This window comes from Branchiostoma floridae, chromosome 9 (genome assembly GCF_000003815.2).
Source record: "Branchiostoma floridae strain S238N-H82 chromosome 9, Bfl_VNyyK, whole genome shotgun sequence".
Classification (NCBI taxonomy): domain Eukaryota; kingdom Metazoa; phylum Chordata; class Leptocardii; order Amphioxiformes; family Branchiostomatidae; genus Branchiostoma; species Branchiostoma floridae.
The window spans coordinates 7,098,829-7,115,796 of NC_049987.1; the positions used below are offsets into that span (position 1 = coordinate 7,098,829).

Below are 16,968 nucleotides of genomic sequence, written 5' to 3' on the forward strand. Positions count from 1 at the left end.
ACATTTTAGAACCATCTGTCAGTAAAAATCTAGCTCTGGTATGCAAAATATTTCTAGTGCTTTACAACAATACGGTACATGTATATGGCATAAAACCTTGCAAGAGCCCCTCGACTAAAACTTCAGTCTACTTGGAGAACACTGAAATTGTCCATGAGAAAGGCCAAGTCTGGTTAGAAAGGGGGATGTAGTTAAAAACAATACGGTACATGTATGCTGCATAAAACCTTGCAAGTTTGAGCCAGAAACCCCTCCCCGGCTGAAACCTCAGTCTACACATGTACTTGCAGAACACAGAAATTGTCCTTCAGGAAGGCCAGGTCTGGTTAGTGAGGGGGATGTAGTTAAAAACGATAATTGGTACATGTATGTGACATAAAACAATACAAGTACATGTACATGTATGTGACATAAAACCTTACAATTTTCTGCCCCCTGACTGAAACTTCTGCTTGGAGAACACAGAAATTGTCCTTGAGGAAGGCCAGGTCTGGTTAGTGAGGGGGATGTAGCTAAAAACAATACTGTACATGTATGTGACATAAAACAATACATGTATGCAGCATAAAACCTTGCAAGTTTGAGGCAGAAACCCCTCCCCAGCTGAAACTTCTACTGGGAGAACACAGAAATTGTCCTTGAGGAAGGCCAGGTCTGGTTAGGGAGGGGGATGGATGAGGCAGTGCTGAACAGGTGGGAGATGAAGTTTTATTGGTGATTACAGCAGGTGATTACCAGGTTCCACTGCCTGCCTGTCTGACGGATGCCTTTTTATGGAGAAACCTGCCGCTTGGCAGAAATTGATCCTAAAACAATAACAACACTTTGAGCTATTACCAAGTACGTACGTACGTGAATGATGTCTCCTGTAAATGTATATAAATATGCATGAAATGAGCCTTTCTCAATCACCATCTGTGCACAAATAATGTTATGCACAAGCCTATTCATGTAGATATACACATATTTAGTACTACAGTACCAGTATGTAAGAAAGTCTTTTGTACATTTCTGTTGTGCTAAGTGTACACAACAATCCAATGAAACCTTTTTCAGTGACCAAGATTCGACAAGCATATTATGTTTTTCTATCAATCAATCAATAGACTGACTGGCCCTGTTGTCAGTTACCGGTACTACAGCACTACTACCTTGAATGTAACAACTCTCATAATTCCACCAGGTGCCATGATACAGCCATACAAAAACTGTCATTGTTATAGAAGCCTTCTCAAGATTGTCTTGTATACCTTAATATCTGGAGAGAATATACCTCAGGATTACTGAATCAGATGCTGCATTGGTACATCTCTTCAAATCACTTTAAATTCATGTCTTTTTTCTTATCTGGCAGTATATATGGCATCTGGTGGAATTATAAGAGTACATGTAACTTAATTTTACATGTATTGGGTCCAGTAATTACATGTATTGTCAATACGTAAAAGACAGCAAAATGGGCAATGTTTGAATGCCTAGAATGAACCATAAAAATCACTTTCTGCCAAGTTAACAAATAAATGAAATCCATGAAATATATGTGCAGGTATCACAATTAAGTTTTTCCATACATCTTCCCATCAAAAGTTGCATTTATCTTCACCTCGGTATCACATTTTCAGTTTAATGACAGAAACAATTTCACCTCCCCACACAGAAGACCATGAAAGTCAGGCTATGTAGGAAAAGTTACAGGCAGTATTAGGAAGTAATTTCAAGGGTCAGTTCCGACTGGAGGAAGATACATGAGGTAGGGTCCCGCTGCTGACAGGTGGTTGTCAGGTGGATACAGGAACCCCTACAGAGCAGGTAACCTCTACGTGGAAAACTAATCAGTTGTGAAATAGCCCAGTGTAAACAACTGACTGGTCTGCCCTCTTTCATTATCCGTGCATTTACATGCTCTTCTAACTACACATCATTTGGTAACAAGTCAAGATGAGGTCAGAGTCTGGGTACCACAAAATGCAACCATGTTTTTAACAGCTCTTCTCTGTATACAGCAAAGAGATTTCAACTTCAACTTCAAGATCTAATATTCGCAAACTGACTAAAAATCATTGGATATCTAAATCATCTTACACTAATAAAACAAGAAATAAACGTACATGACGTGATACAATTGTACATAATATCATTTTATAGGCACTAGCTCAGAAATAAAATTGATGATGACTTTAGAGTAGCCTAACGACAGTTTATTTATATGGCTGCCTGATTCTTCATCACAATGCAATGCTTATGCTCTTCTAACTACACATCATTTGGCAACAAGTCAAGATGAGGTCAGAGTCTGGGTACCACAAAATGCAACTATGTTTTTAAACAGCTCTTCTCTTTACGCAGCAAAGAGATTTCAAGATCTAAGATTTGCAGTTAAAACTGACAAAAAATCAATCAGCAAAGAGATTCCAAGATCTAAGATTTGCAGTTAAAAGTGACAAAAAAATCAAATTATGGATATCTAAATCATCTTACACTGATCAAACAAGTAATAAACATACATGACGTGATACAAATGCAGACAATATCATTTTATAGAAAGACACTAACTCGGAAACAAAATTGATGATGGCTTAAGAGAAGCCTAATGACAGTTTATATAGCTGTCTGATTCTTCCGCACAATATAATCATAACTTTACAATTTCATTTCAAGTTTCATCCCTTGAAACAAACACATCTCCATTTTGTTGTGGACACTAAACCATGATGACGTGCCTGATACCAGTTACACGTTTGGCACAGTTACATGTAGGAGATCCCAATTCCCACTGTTGTTGGACAATGTACAAATCCAAGGGCAGTCATTTAATTACAGCCAGTCTCAGCAAAATCCCCCTTGGACCATGAATGATGAAGGACCTTCCTTCCTCCCAATTCCCCTTCATTGAGCAATCAGGACTTAAATCCTCTGAGATGACCTTGCTGAGTATTGGGTCACTTGGGGACCCTCAATTGTTCCAGGAATAGAACCAGACCAGTCTCAACGGTACTAATCAATCATAATTCTGTTTAATCTCCGCCATCAGAACCAGTAGCCTGTTGGGATATATCTCATAGCATACAGTAGTAGTCATACTCATAGGTGTAGAAGAAAAATAAAGGTCTTCTTTGTAAAGGAATTTTCATTTCAACTCGGGATTTCCTTTAAGAAGCTTGAAAAAGGCCTGTGTCAAGTTGACAAATACATGTACCTTTAGGATGACTTTTTCCTTCATCTTTTCTTTTTTAACATGTACAATTTTTTTTTCATCTGCCTGGTACAAATATGCCTTGCTGATTTCATGCGTCCTTTCATCCACAGTCTTTGCCATTTCATTCCCTACCTGAGACTTTACGACGGCCACTCTTTGTCAACAAAATAATACTGATGTCTCACATAAAAGTCCCTAGACACACAAAACCCTTTATACAATTAGCAGTGAAATTCTCAAGTTGCAGTGATAAAATCTGAGTGGTAGCAGCCAAACTTAAAATACTACATACCTTAAATTCTATCTAGACAAGTATGTAGTTTTACTCATTTTACAGCTACAGTTAAAATTTATGTGCCATTCCAGAAATGCCTAGAGAATGAAATCACACTTTTATCCAAGTGACAAAAACATACCTGTCTCGATCCACCCAAGCTGACATCTCCAACAACCATCTCCATCAGCGGCCATGGAAAGACCATTTTTCAACACAACATCACAAGATTGAACGCCCAGTTGGAAATCACAATACTTGAGAGTCACTGGTGCGCAGCCAATCTGTTTGAATATGCAGTGTCACAGTCTTGTCATTACGCCAACAGGTTTCTACCCCTCACCCAGAACCAGTCTATAACATCCCATAAGTCTTGTATATTTGTTATCAAATGTTCTATCAGGTCAGGAAGTGAGGCTGATTAGTATTTTCAAGACAGGAAGGATGCTGTGCTTAAATAGAGGCTTTAGAAATAGGAAACAAGTCAGTTAAGTCATTAATTTACTTTCATTTATATTCTGCTGAAACACATTAAAAAGAGAAGCACTGGAAGAGCTAACAAATGTGCAATGGCTGTCCCTAATCTATCATTCCTAACATCCTATTAACTACGAGTCATAAGTTACCCATCAGTAGGGGCCATCAATTCAGGATGGTACTTGCAGGCCTGATGCGTATTTAGCTACTGTCATTCTTATCATCCCCATCAACTGACTGTACAGTAGCAAACTAATTACCTCAGTCCGTTAAGGATGTTATGATTTTAGCAGCCTGGCCTGGATTGAACCATAGGTTTGAGAGTGTACATGTAGGTCATAAATTAACATTATTACAAGGACAGGACTTAGAGAATTATATCTAGCAGGGAGACAACTTGTACAGGACAGGTGGCCTGTCACCTGTTTTGTCTCACCCTCTATTTGATATGGAGAGTTCAATAAACAAATAAACAAATAGCCTGTTATCAATAATTACATATCGATCAACTGACTGTACAGTAGGAAACTAATTACCTCTGTTAAGGCGGCTATGATTTTACCAGCCTGGTCTGAACCATAGGGTTTGAGAGTGTAGGTCATAAATTAATCTTAACTTTATGACAAGGACGAGACTTCTATGTACTAGGGAATTGTATCTAGCCTGGCATCAACCATTTCATAATCAACAGTTACTGACCGTACAGTAGCAAACTAATTACCTCTGTTAAGGTGGCTATGATTTTACCAGTATGGCCTGGATTCAACCATAGGTTTGAGAGTATAGGTCATAAATTAATGTTATCAATTTTATTACAAGGACAGGACTTCTACTACTAGGGGAATTGTATCTAACCTGGTATCAACCATTTCATATGGATCAACTGACTGTACAGTAGCAAACTAATTACCTCTTTTAAAGAGGTTATGGTTTTACGAGCTTGGCTTGGGTTGAACCATAAGTTTAAGACTATAGGTCATAAATTATTGTTACTTTATCATAAGAACAGCAATTCTAAGGAATACTGTAAATGCAGAAATGTTCGCGGTGGATTAATGTTTGCGGTTTTCGCGGTGACCACTTCACCGCGAATTTAAAACCACCGCGAACATTTTTCTATTATGATATTAGATTGCAGTGTATGGTGTTACCGCGAACTTAAATCCACCGCGAAAAGTCCCTTTTCCAGCTACCGCGAAATTAAATCCCCGCGAACTTAAATACATTTACAGTAGTATCTAGCCTGGTCACAGTGGTATCAACCTTTCATACATATCTCAATCCTAATTCTGGGAATATTCTAATTATGCAACTTAGCAACTTACCTCATCCAGCCTAATTATATACAAATTGAAATGAAGGAAACTATGCAGCCCTGGCAGATGTCTACATTCCCCAATTGCTGAGTATAGTTTTATGCCTTTGCCACATGTGGATAACAAGCCAGTAGACCTGAGCCTTACGGCCCAAAATAGTCGACGGCACACTGTGCATCAAACCAACCATTGGCTGCATACATACCATTTTTACAGACGATGGCATCAAGTTGCAAAACTAATTTCCTCACTATCATTCAGGTTAATGCATCCGTCTGACCGAAAATTCTTTGAAGAAATCACCAAGGGTAGGAAACAGTGTCACTCACACGTTCTGACATTCATGGTATTTGACTGAAAAACAAGTGATCTGAATTCATAAATAGACTGGCTGAGAGATGGGTCGTCACTTGGGGGCAGGGTTAAGTGGAGGGCCCCAGAAGAGTGGTAACTAGCTGCTCAAATTGCAACTTGTGTGGCCGATATACCAACCCACAACACTGGCAATTGGAGATGTGGCGGAATCCCTATAATGTAGAAATGTGGCTGCTAGGCATTTATCAGGCCAATTTGAAACAGATACTGAGATAGCACAGGATGATTTTTCTCCAGTTAGCGTATAACCAAATTGTTTTGAAATGATTAACAAATCATTGGTTTATTTTCATGATTTTGAACAGTTTGATGAAACAAATAGATGACAATAGACATGCATGCACATGTACAGTATCTGAAAAATAAAATATAAAACACAAAAATGTGCAAAATAACAAGAAATTTCATATTGAGCTTGAATAGTAAAGCACTTAAGACACTTAGTCTAACAACAATAAGTTATTGAACGTAAGACTTTCCCTGATTGCAGCAAACATTTTTCTTGCCTTTCCCAGATTATTCCTTTAGACCATTTACCCATATGATTGTTCCTACTCCTAGGAATTCTTTCAGAGAGGATAAGTCAGCATGCTACCATAATTCAAGTTGTTGAACAGGATCATCTGAAACACCTATGACATTTACAAGCAAGCCAGCAGACTTATGTGGACAGGTATCAACAATGCTTCACACTGAATTCAGAAGAACTTTGTATGTATAAAGCCAAACTTAAAGAAGACAACTATGCAAAATTAGGTCATCTCAATACGAATTATGTGAGCAAGACCAGCTTTTCTTACAAATTAAGGGGGAGTAGCAGAAAAAGCCATGACAGAAAAGGGGCAAGCAAGCCCGCTCATGTTTCATCACTGTGACATCTCTTCACCTCACAGTATAGACAAACCTAACTCTTCTGCAAACTATTAGTCTACTGGGAGCCGAAGTGTTGTCCCAGGTGTAAACTATTATCTCATAGCTATATTTCTATCTGCTGTTTCCACCTCCTGAGATGCCCCATGATCCCTTCTGATCTGTTGATCTGCCATTGACATTTTCCATTCCTACCTACTAGATAAGTATTGCAAGCTTAGCCTTGATATTGTGCCTGCACTTGACTACACTTTACCAGGGCTGTCTCCAGCTTTAAGTTTTTCTCCATCCCACTAATTGCTAGGGATGTTGTTCAGTCTTTTTTACAGTTTACAAAAACACAATTTCATCAGTTCTACGTCATGAAGTTCAGATTTTTTGAATGGTTGTGGAGTGGGAGGATTTCTTTTCCAGTCAAACATGCGAATTCCCATAATGGCGGGATGAGTCCTGGAGATGGACCTGCACTTTAGTTTCATATGGGTACTAGTAACTACATTTTTTGCAGTTCGTGCAAAGCCTACAAAGTACAAGAATACTTGCAAATCTAATTCTGACAGATAGACTCTAACACAGTCTATATTTTAATATAAATTATAAATAGCCTTAAAACAAAAGATAACATGTCACATAGCATCAATAAGTTTCTTGAAACATTGCTAACTTTAATCCTTACTATCAATAATATGCATCAATATTATAGTCTGAGCAAATGTCACAACCTGACATTGTAAACATAAGATAATTGCACACAGTTGCAATCACAAGGAAGGTACACTCCGAGGAACTTCCGGAAACCTGCTCCTGCAACTAGATTGAATATAATTTTATCATAACCGTAATGCTTATCAATCCTCAAATCACAGTACTGCAGACATCTTGTCACCATTTAGCTTTTGATGTGTGAAAAGACAGCCTATATGATCCGCTGTAAAACTCAAATGAATTTTCCTCTTACACTCTGTATCAAATTGTGCAGCGTTATATGTGTGTCATAAAGATTTGTGCTGCATCTTTCTGCTTTATGGAAAGAATTCCATCAGACACTTACAGAACATTTTCAACTGATGCATGATAACAAAACCATACTTATCTGTGTTTTATGAGCAAAGGAGCAGAATGATTTCTCTTTAGTTCACAATAAAGAATTCAAACATGACATGACTTCTATTTTGTACCCAGCATAACAAGGCTAATATAGAATAAGGCCCAGCAAAACACATTACACAGTGACAATAAAAATCTGACATTTCAACTTGATGGACGAAGACACACAAATATTCAGACAGTTACATTTATCATTGTCTGTCATTTACAAACAGTAAAGGCTGTTTCAACCATCAAAATGTTCCGAATTGAAATTCTTTTTCTTTATCTCACCCAAAAACTCTAAAATGTCCTCTCAAAAAAATGCTCAAGTACGGTATGCTGATTTTTCTTCTATCTGAAAGGCGAATATCACACTGGTCCAAAAACAGAAAATTCCATACCCACAGGGCTTTCCAGGTTTGAAATAACCACTTCTGTTTTCACTGACCGGGGCCAACTTCACATTCTGTCTGCGGATTTTGCGAGCAAACAGCAGAAGATGGAAAAGCAAACACGGCCAAGTGCCAACATGTACACACGAGCTTGAGAGGAAAAATCAGCACCAAGGTGCAATACCCAAATAAGGCTGCGGCAGAAACAAACTATGTTTTAGGGGCTACAGACTCACCCTCTGCACAAATGGCAGGCAGATACATCGATCGGCATAAATCAAAGTCTAATGAGCAATCAGTGCAGCTTCTGAGAATAGCCATTCTCAAGCTCATCCATATCTGTCTTTGTGGACGGGTATTGCAGCTGCAACAAATCGTACACCCACATGGGTCCCTGTAAAATGTACCTCAAGTCCAGCCATAAAAGATTGAAAACGAACGGTCCTGTCGTACCCTCCTCTTCTTTTCCATCCTTTACTGCCGTTTACAACCTCAGCACTGAATAGAATATGAAGTGATGCAGGTGTTAGACATCAATCACTGCAGGAATGGGGCAATTCTGTCCACAAAGGATCACCTCAAGAGGAAATGACTGTCTATTAGTTGCCCTGGTAATATCTCCAGCCTGACACACCGTGTAAAACAAGGACTCCCAGCAGAGCGATGCGACAGTATTTTATCTGCACCTTTCGCGATGATTCCTGCGACAATTGGCACCCAGACGTTTTGATCACATATTATAACATTACAATCAAGTAGCAAGGTGTCTCCCATCTCAGAAAAGCAACAAATTAACATGTGCTCATTCATTAACAAGCTCTTACTCTTAGCTTTTAATTTTCTTACAAACAGAAATCTAGCCAAGAGCTCAACCCCTCAACATTCCTTAATTATGCCTGTGTCAACATTTTTCACTAAAACAGATCCATAAAATAAACAAAAAAACGACAGATCTAAGATAAATGTCCACTAAATCAAACAACAGTAAGCAGCGCGACACATAAAATGTAAACAGCTCAACACTATTTAGCTTCCAAAGTGTTCCACTTACGTGAGCCTCGTTCTCTAATCTGGGCCATTCTCAGCATCAAAATAAATGTCCTCTAAACTAAATCAATCAAATGCAATAAATAGTGCGGCGCACACGTTCCGACGACGTTCATCGCCTGAAGTGGTCCACTTACGTGAGCCCTTCCAATCTGCACCATCTCAAGCTGCAGACAGCCTGGTATGCCCAGTTTTATTTCAGGAAGAGAATACAGGGCAATCCCTATGATAAATACCACTCACCAACTCAACAGTATAACTTTCGCCTAAAGAACACCATCTGCAGGAGCTCAAAAGGCAGGGTTCGACCCTGCAGAAGAGGGTGTTCAGAAGAGAAGCACTTACCATCCTTGCCGACACTCCGGCTGCAGCTTGGAGTCGACTGATAACAGAGACAAGGAGTTAAACATAGGCAGGGAATATATTTGGGGACTGGCATGCTTCGCTGTTGACCCTGGATCCCTGGCATAGCTAACCAATGGGAAGAAAAATAGGCCCATCCCAGCAGTCACCTCTCCCGAGAAGGTGAGAAGCAGGAGGTGGCCTTTAAGTTCATCATCCTGCAGAGGTGGGAGGAATAGACCATCTCCCAGGGGGAGGGTAATCACACAGGGGCAGATTGAATGCAACATGCACCATAGCCATGCCCTGAGCTGGGGAAGCTCTCCATGATGGCATTCCTTCCTAAAACTTCTCTCAGCAGGGCAGTGTACATAGCCACATTCTAGTCTAGCTAATTGGGCCCAGGAGCACAGAGAGGCATACTGTACAATGTTTATCCAATAGCAAAATTCGTGCCTTGCTTTCTGAAAAATTAGTACCAGTCCTTAAGTAGGACAGGGGGGGCATATCGTATAATGTGTATTTCCAAAGGCCAAATTCGTGGCTTGCTTTCTGGAAATTATTAGGACCAGTCTCTACACGTAGTACTGAACATTAGCATTATCCCTGTTGACATAATCAAACAGGTATCCACTGGCCAAATTCATGGCTTGCTTTCTGGAAATTATCAGGACCAGTCTTCATACGACGTAGTACGTACTAAACATTAAGCAATATCCGTGTTGAGGTAATCAAACGAGTCTCCAGACTACCTTACCTCCGGGACGTCGTAATCATCAATCTCAGTCAATTGGATTATCCAAACGCAGAAAGACATAAAGTAATCTTGTAGACCATAATGGAAAACAGCAGACATGATCCGCCCTGGGGCGAGATGAGGGACGGCATCCTTTTATTGCATTACAACAATCATCATTCTCCAGTGAAACAGCTCTATTGATTTTTAAGTCATCCAGTAATCAGGGGAGTGAACCAATTAACTAAGGAGAAAAACCCCGGATGATTCTGATTAGAAACGCCACTTGAAATCAGGTCAGTCTCTCGACCCTCATTAGACAATAATTGAAAAAATTAATGCTGATATCACCTGTATATGGGGCATGGATTGATCGCACGCTGACCAGTGCTTGTCTGGCCGGTGATGAATGTCGTAAGAACAGGCACTGATGGCCAGTTGATGGATACCACTGCAGCAATGGAATTCTTGGCCATTTGAACAAGAGAAGGATTTCACCTTGTGAAGGCACCAATGCTTGTCGATGATCCATGTCCACCCCTCGGATCTGTAGCGAAATGCCCTAATATATCTTAAAGATAACTCCTGGGTCAGGTGGGGAACATTAGGCCGGATGGATACAAGGGGATTTTCATCCATTTCAACAGCAGGATCTCCTGTTAACCATCTAAACTGACAAATGTCTTTTCAACATGATCTTTTTCCAGACTCCAGAGTTTGGGTCTGTTGTGGAATAGCCTAATACTGTATAACTTACGGTCCCGGGATTACTTTTTGAGCCAAGTGTGTAACATCAGGCCAGACCAATCAAGTACTACTTGGCCCCTGAGGCTGTAACTGAGTCACATGCTAGGAAACAAGTGCTGACTGAGAAAGCAGAGCTCAAAAAAAATTCATCTTAGGAAATGGTGCCATGGTGCTAGTCTGGGTACAATACAACTTCTATGGGGCTCCTTGCACTCCCTGCCCTAAAAAATACCATGGTCCACCCCAAGGGTCCACCCGGTAACTAAAAATCTAGGTGCAAAGAAAGATTTTGAGCACGCAACATAAAGAAAAATCAGAGTTGTCAGCAAAACCTAATTACAAAGTTAACCTTATTGCTCTTCAGAGCTTGAATCTAAAATTCTATGGAAAATTTTATAACCTAAAACCTTACACTAGGTGAACCTGTGCACCAATAGTCAAAGATTAGGTGGTACAGCTTCAATTTTGGGTGCACAAGAGTGTATATGCACCCAAGGCCAGTGTTTCCAACGCTGGAAAATAATGCTACGTTCGAAAACCTTGATTCTGCCACCTGATAGAGTGAGGCCAAAAGCCAGGCTAGCAGACACAAGATCAAGAGGTTATGGGTTCAAATCCTACCTAGATGTTGTGTCAATGGGGAAAGGCAGCTTAGACGACTTTTCTCACCCCACCCAGGTATAAAGATGGGCACTTAAGTTTGGTTTGGGACGCAAAAAGCAGTGGAAGGCAAGGGATGGGCTCCATCTTCCAATACCATGTTCTACACACAGCAGATAACAACCCACAGCTCTTACTGCCTCAAACTCTATAGGGCGTCTTTTACCTTCCTATCTTCTTAGGCAAATCATGTAAGAGAGTTATTCACCTTTCTGACCACAGCAGCTAAAAGCATCTTATTCTACATGTACATCAGATAAAAAGACAACCACTCTGACAGCGACATCCTTGTAAAAGAGGGACCAAAAATATGTGGCCCTTTGTGTTGTGATTATCTTGGGCAAATCATGTAAGAGAGTTGCTCATCTTTTTGACGTGGACTGTAGCTAAAATCATCTGGGTCTACATCAGATAGAGAAACAAGCACTCTGCGACATCCATGTAAAAAAAAACCACATGTATGTGGCCCAGGTGTCGTGATTATCTTAGGCAAATCATGTGAGAGTTATTCACCTTTTTGACCACTGTAGCTAAAAGCATCTTATTCTACATCAGATATATAAAAACAAGCACTCAGCAACATCCATGTAAAAAAAAAATACCACATGTATGTGGCCCAGGTGTTGTGATTAATAACGGCTCATTTTTCAAAAGTCAATCGATATGAGGATGAACTACTAAGGCAGCCTAATGTAGCATCTTGCTTGCAGCAGAGTTATGCGTAGAGGACAGGGAAAGTCTAAAGTACATTCTTGCACTCATACAAATTTTTCAAACACACTGTTAGGAGAGCTCTGAGGCTACAGATGTCATAGGTTAGGATATACTGTAAATGCAGAAATGTTCGCGGTGGATTAATGTTCGCGGTTTTCGCGGTGACCACTTCACTGTGAATTTAAAACCACCGCGAACATTTTTCTTTATGATATTAGATTGCAGTGTATGGTGTTACCGCGAACTTAAATCCACCGCGAAAAGTCCTTTTTCCGGCTACCGCGAAATTAAATCCCCGCGAACTTAAATACATTTACAGTACCCTGTTAAAGTATCCCTCCTTCCAGTGGAATCACCATACATCTTCCCATGTTTCAAATAGTCCTTGTTCCCCCACCTATTGCATTAAATGCTGAAAAAGTGTGCCAGATCTTTTAGGACATGAAGTACTGATGGTGGACTTAAAGGATCCCAGGGCTATAGCCAAGATTTTTATTTTAGCATATGATAATGGCAAAGGCGAGGTAGCCAACAACCAATAGGGGAATGGTGTGGAAGGGGGGTGCCTTTCCTTGGTGAGATTTTGAAAATGTTACGAGCGTAAAAAGTTGGCATGATACCCGTGAGGGGACTTATTGCAACTCTGTTGACGCTAACATTGCGTGTAATTTGAAGGAATTTTGGTCAGTTTGGAGTGGCATGTCATCATTTTTCATTAGACATTTTTCAACAAGTAAATTATAGCAAAGAACCACTACGCTAGTTGAAAATTGGAGTGTAGTGGGCCTCATTTTAGCGTGGTGGTCGCAAATTATTGCATAATGGCCTGTTCATGCTACATGTAGAGCCCTGGATCCATACCTACAAGAAAATCCTTTCATCTTTCCAACCCTACAGCAGAAATTAGGGCTACCCTGGACTGCAATCCGTCACCACCTTCAACTGTTACCCTCTCCTTTGGTAACTCAACCACTAACACATCCACACAACATCAGACTCACAGCGCATGATACTTACCTTACTTCAGATAACACAAGCCTGGAGGAGTAGGGAAAAATGTGGCGGGCGGAGATACAGAGGAAAGGGCAGGAATCGCTCAGCAACTCTATGCATAGCAAGTGAGGCTACTCCACCTGTACTGCAAGATATACAGCTACCGCCAGCGGTAGCGATCAGCGCACATTTTAACGCTGAGAGGAAGAGATACAGTCGAAGACAGGATACGCCCCCTTCTGGACACGCGTTTTGCTGCGCTATCCGTCTTGCTTGGGTGATTAGGGGGGCTGGAGAACATAGGCAATTCATATGGGGAACTACTGAGGGCAAAGTGGGTGGACACAAGTATAAAGACTGCATAAGAGAAGAGGCACAGGTGTTAGATGCTGAATATAACAGACTACATACATTGTACATTATACTGAAAGAACATAGCATTATACATGTACCTTTAATATGAGGGCCAGACATCCAGGTGCACTATATTTGAAGGCAATTCAACCTCTACAATTGGGTAAAAATCAGATACAGTATTCACTTCCGGACATTTTGAGTGACATCTGTCACTCTTCTTCAATTAGATGAACTAGCTATAGTACTGTTTGTCCTGTTTGCTTATTGTATAGTCGCTGAGGAAGAGAGATGGATGTCACACTCGAAACATCCAGAAGAAAATAAACACTTTTTATCCAGTAGATAATAAATTGCCTTCAATTACATGGCATTATGGAAATCTCTTATGGCAGACAAATATAAGGTTATGAGAACCCTGATTTTGTGGAAGAAAGGTTTAGGGATGTAAGGGATGGAAGAATGTGTACAGCTGCAAGGTTAGCTCTTATAAAAATGCAGCATTAAAGTAACATTTCATCCTCACAACCTGTATACTGGTAATGGCTTCTACCACAAATGGATGGCAAATGCGGACAGTCGCATTTTGCCTGAGGCAGCTTATAAGTGGCACCACAAGGCAGATATTACGTCTCATAGGGAAGAGACTTTCCATTTCCACGCATCTCTTAAACTGCATCTACAAGCCCTTAGACTCAAGAGACCACATGTGGCTGTCACTGATAAGACGATATTACTCCAGAACATGTTGGCTACGTCATTAGTGAACATTATGGCCCTATCGAGTTTGTTGATAACAGATACCAGACAAGACCAGAAGGGTAACTTTTCCAATTATGCTGAACCCGTAGACACCATATCCTGAAGCAGGCTGGATTGAAGAAATAGTTATCCCTAACTGTAATCATCGCATGCTAGGTAATATCATCCTTACTGTAATCCCAGCCAGAGTAATAAAAATGTTTATAATGGCTGACAAGGAGGAAAAGCTTCTTATGCAGCTTACATGACGTAATAGACCTCTGTGGTTTATCTGTACATATCTGGACCTCTGTACATTACCCCACCACAAATGGTACACGTAGATAGTGACGGTAAATGAGGGTCAAGGAACTGGGAAGGGAAAATTCAATGTTCATTACTGGTAATGTTTTTATCTTTGCGTTTATGTCCTTGCAATGATACTTAAGTTAAGTGAAATGGTAAGCAGCATATACCTGTACCTGTACATGTCACTCAGGTATTCCACCGTTAGCTTTATAGGTTTTTGTACATGTAATCATGCCAAAAATTGCACTCCCGAGAAAAATTCACTAAAAACTAGATTTACATATGATTCAATTTATACATTTTGTACAACTCCTCTTTGGAAATACTGTAAATGTTAAAATTTTTGCAGTGGTTTGATTAATGTTCCCAATTTTGACGGTGACCTCTTCACTGCAAACTTAAAACCAAAGCAAAAATGTTTGTCATGTCTTCTGCCTGCCTACCCTATTGTTTCAACTGCAAACTTACAAATGTACATCACCATCGCAAGCACTCCATTTTTTTTTGTCTACTGAAAAACTGAATCCCCAAAACTTGAAAGCAATTACACTTACAGAAGTCTGAGATCATCTAAAAATTTTGCCAACGCCTGTACCAAATTTAGACGATAAAGACAACTCTGTGAAAATCCTACAGTCATGCCTCTGAATTGACAAGTGCATCAGCCTTTCATCCAGCGTTAAAGTACACCCTGTCAGCACCAGCAGCATGTTTAAGAGCAGTCAATTTTTCCGAGCAGTTTCAAAGTGCGATGCCATTTTGCATCTTAATGCTTCTCCCATGCACAGATAAATGCATGGCTTCAGCAAATCTGACTACAGACCGGGTGGCCACAAAGCTCTCATTCAGCAGCTACAATCAATGCAGCCGCAGCTGTCAGCCGAAGCTGCAATTTCATTCACCAGAGAGAATGAAACGCTACATGTACATACATGTAACATGTCCAGCAATGCTTTATTCTATTTTATAGGCACTCAATATCCGCCGACATCAATGTTGCATCTCTCCTTTGTTCTTCCAGCATGTATGAAATATCATCAGTCAACGAGCCATTAAACAGAAGACATAAAAGATGTAAAGAGATGACCCAAACGTCTGCCAGAGATGATTTTTCTTCCGCCCGCGCTGATGTCAAGTCCAGGTTAATGGTCGTTACGGGACTTGAAGTTTGCTCGGAAGTATTTAATGGACATTCCGGCCGCTTTAGGAACCATCTAATCTCAGCTTTCCACATGTTCCGAGGGTGCCAAAGTTTGATGGCGTTTTCATCAACTGATCCCTGCATGAAAAAGGTCATTCGATAGTACTGTAAATGTATTTAAGTTCGCAGGGATTTAATTTTGGAGTAGTGGGAAAAAGAACTTTTTGCGATGGTTTTAAGTTCACGGTAGCACCATGCATTGTAGTCTCTTACTGCAATGGAAAATGTTTGCGGTGGTTTTACGTTCGTGGTGAAGCAGCCACCGCAAAAAACGCGAACATTAAACAACCGCGAAAGTTTCTGCATATTCTAAAATTCCATGGGGGACGACCTTTTCAAAAGCAATACAGAAAGCTGACGTGAAAAGTGGGTAGTGATATCATGTGAAAGTCCAGAATGTAAAAGCTAGGCTGGGAATAAAGGAATGCAGTTAATACCCACACATGAATGAATTACATAAACTTGACAGAATCAGTAAACTGTTATATTATTAGATTGGTAGCGATTCCAAATCAAATTTATCCAAAGGAAGAAGTAAGGAAACTGCAGGTAAACACACCTGAAAATCGTTACTATTATCTTTCATATCTTCATCTATAGAAGAATCATGATAACACTTCTTTAAAACAACATCTTTCAGCAAGGAGGAAAATAAAACACAGATTTTACAACAGGAGAATACAACCACGTTGTACAAAACCATGAGTTTTAATCAAGACCTTGATTTTGTATACAAAGAACTTTGTTATCCATTGACTTACAAACCTAATGAAACTGCTCACAGGCAGACTTAAGAACTGCTTGTGCAAGATACACATCTAATGAAACAGCAGTGAGAACACGTCCTGAATCCATCCATATCTAGGTAGCCTTGTACCCAAAACTATTATAGCTTTGAAGTATCTTCGTCCCTTTAAGCTATTTGCGTAAGACTAATAGGACAAAGAGATTCAGCAGCTATAATAGGTTTGGATATCATGCTCCTACATGTACATTGTACATTGAGCCATGTGTAGGTCAGGCAAAATGAGCTTGCCGAGCCCACCAAGGTGAGTGACTGTCTGCCTACAATTGTCTCCCGAGACAGATGGATGCCAACAACAAGTACAGTGGATCTTCAGCTGATTCTGAGTGC

General features: G+C 40.1%; 1 protein-coding gene across 14 annotated transcripts in view; it reads right to left on the reverse strand.

Moving 5' to 3' along the window:
• Positions 1-16,968, reverse strand: part of LOC118422416 (protein SON-like) — a 76,131-nt gene that overhangs the window by 24,803 nt on the left and 34,360 nt on the right. The window contains exon 1 of one of the 14 annotated variants that reach the window (XM_035829966.1): positions 9,382-9,594. The exons of 12 other annotated variants lie outside the window; for them this stretch is intronic. The gene's annotated coding sequence lies outside the window, so the exon portion shown is untranslated. Of the gene's footprint in view, positions 1-4,207; positions 4,230-9,381; positions 9,595-16,968 lie in introns of those variants that run through there. One more of the 14 variants, XM_035829969.1, reaches the window with a different exon arrangement.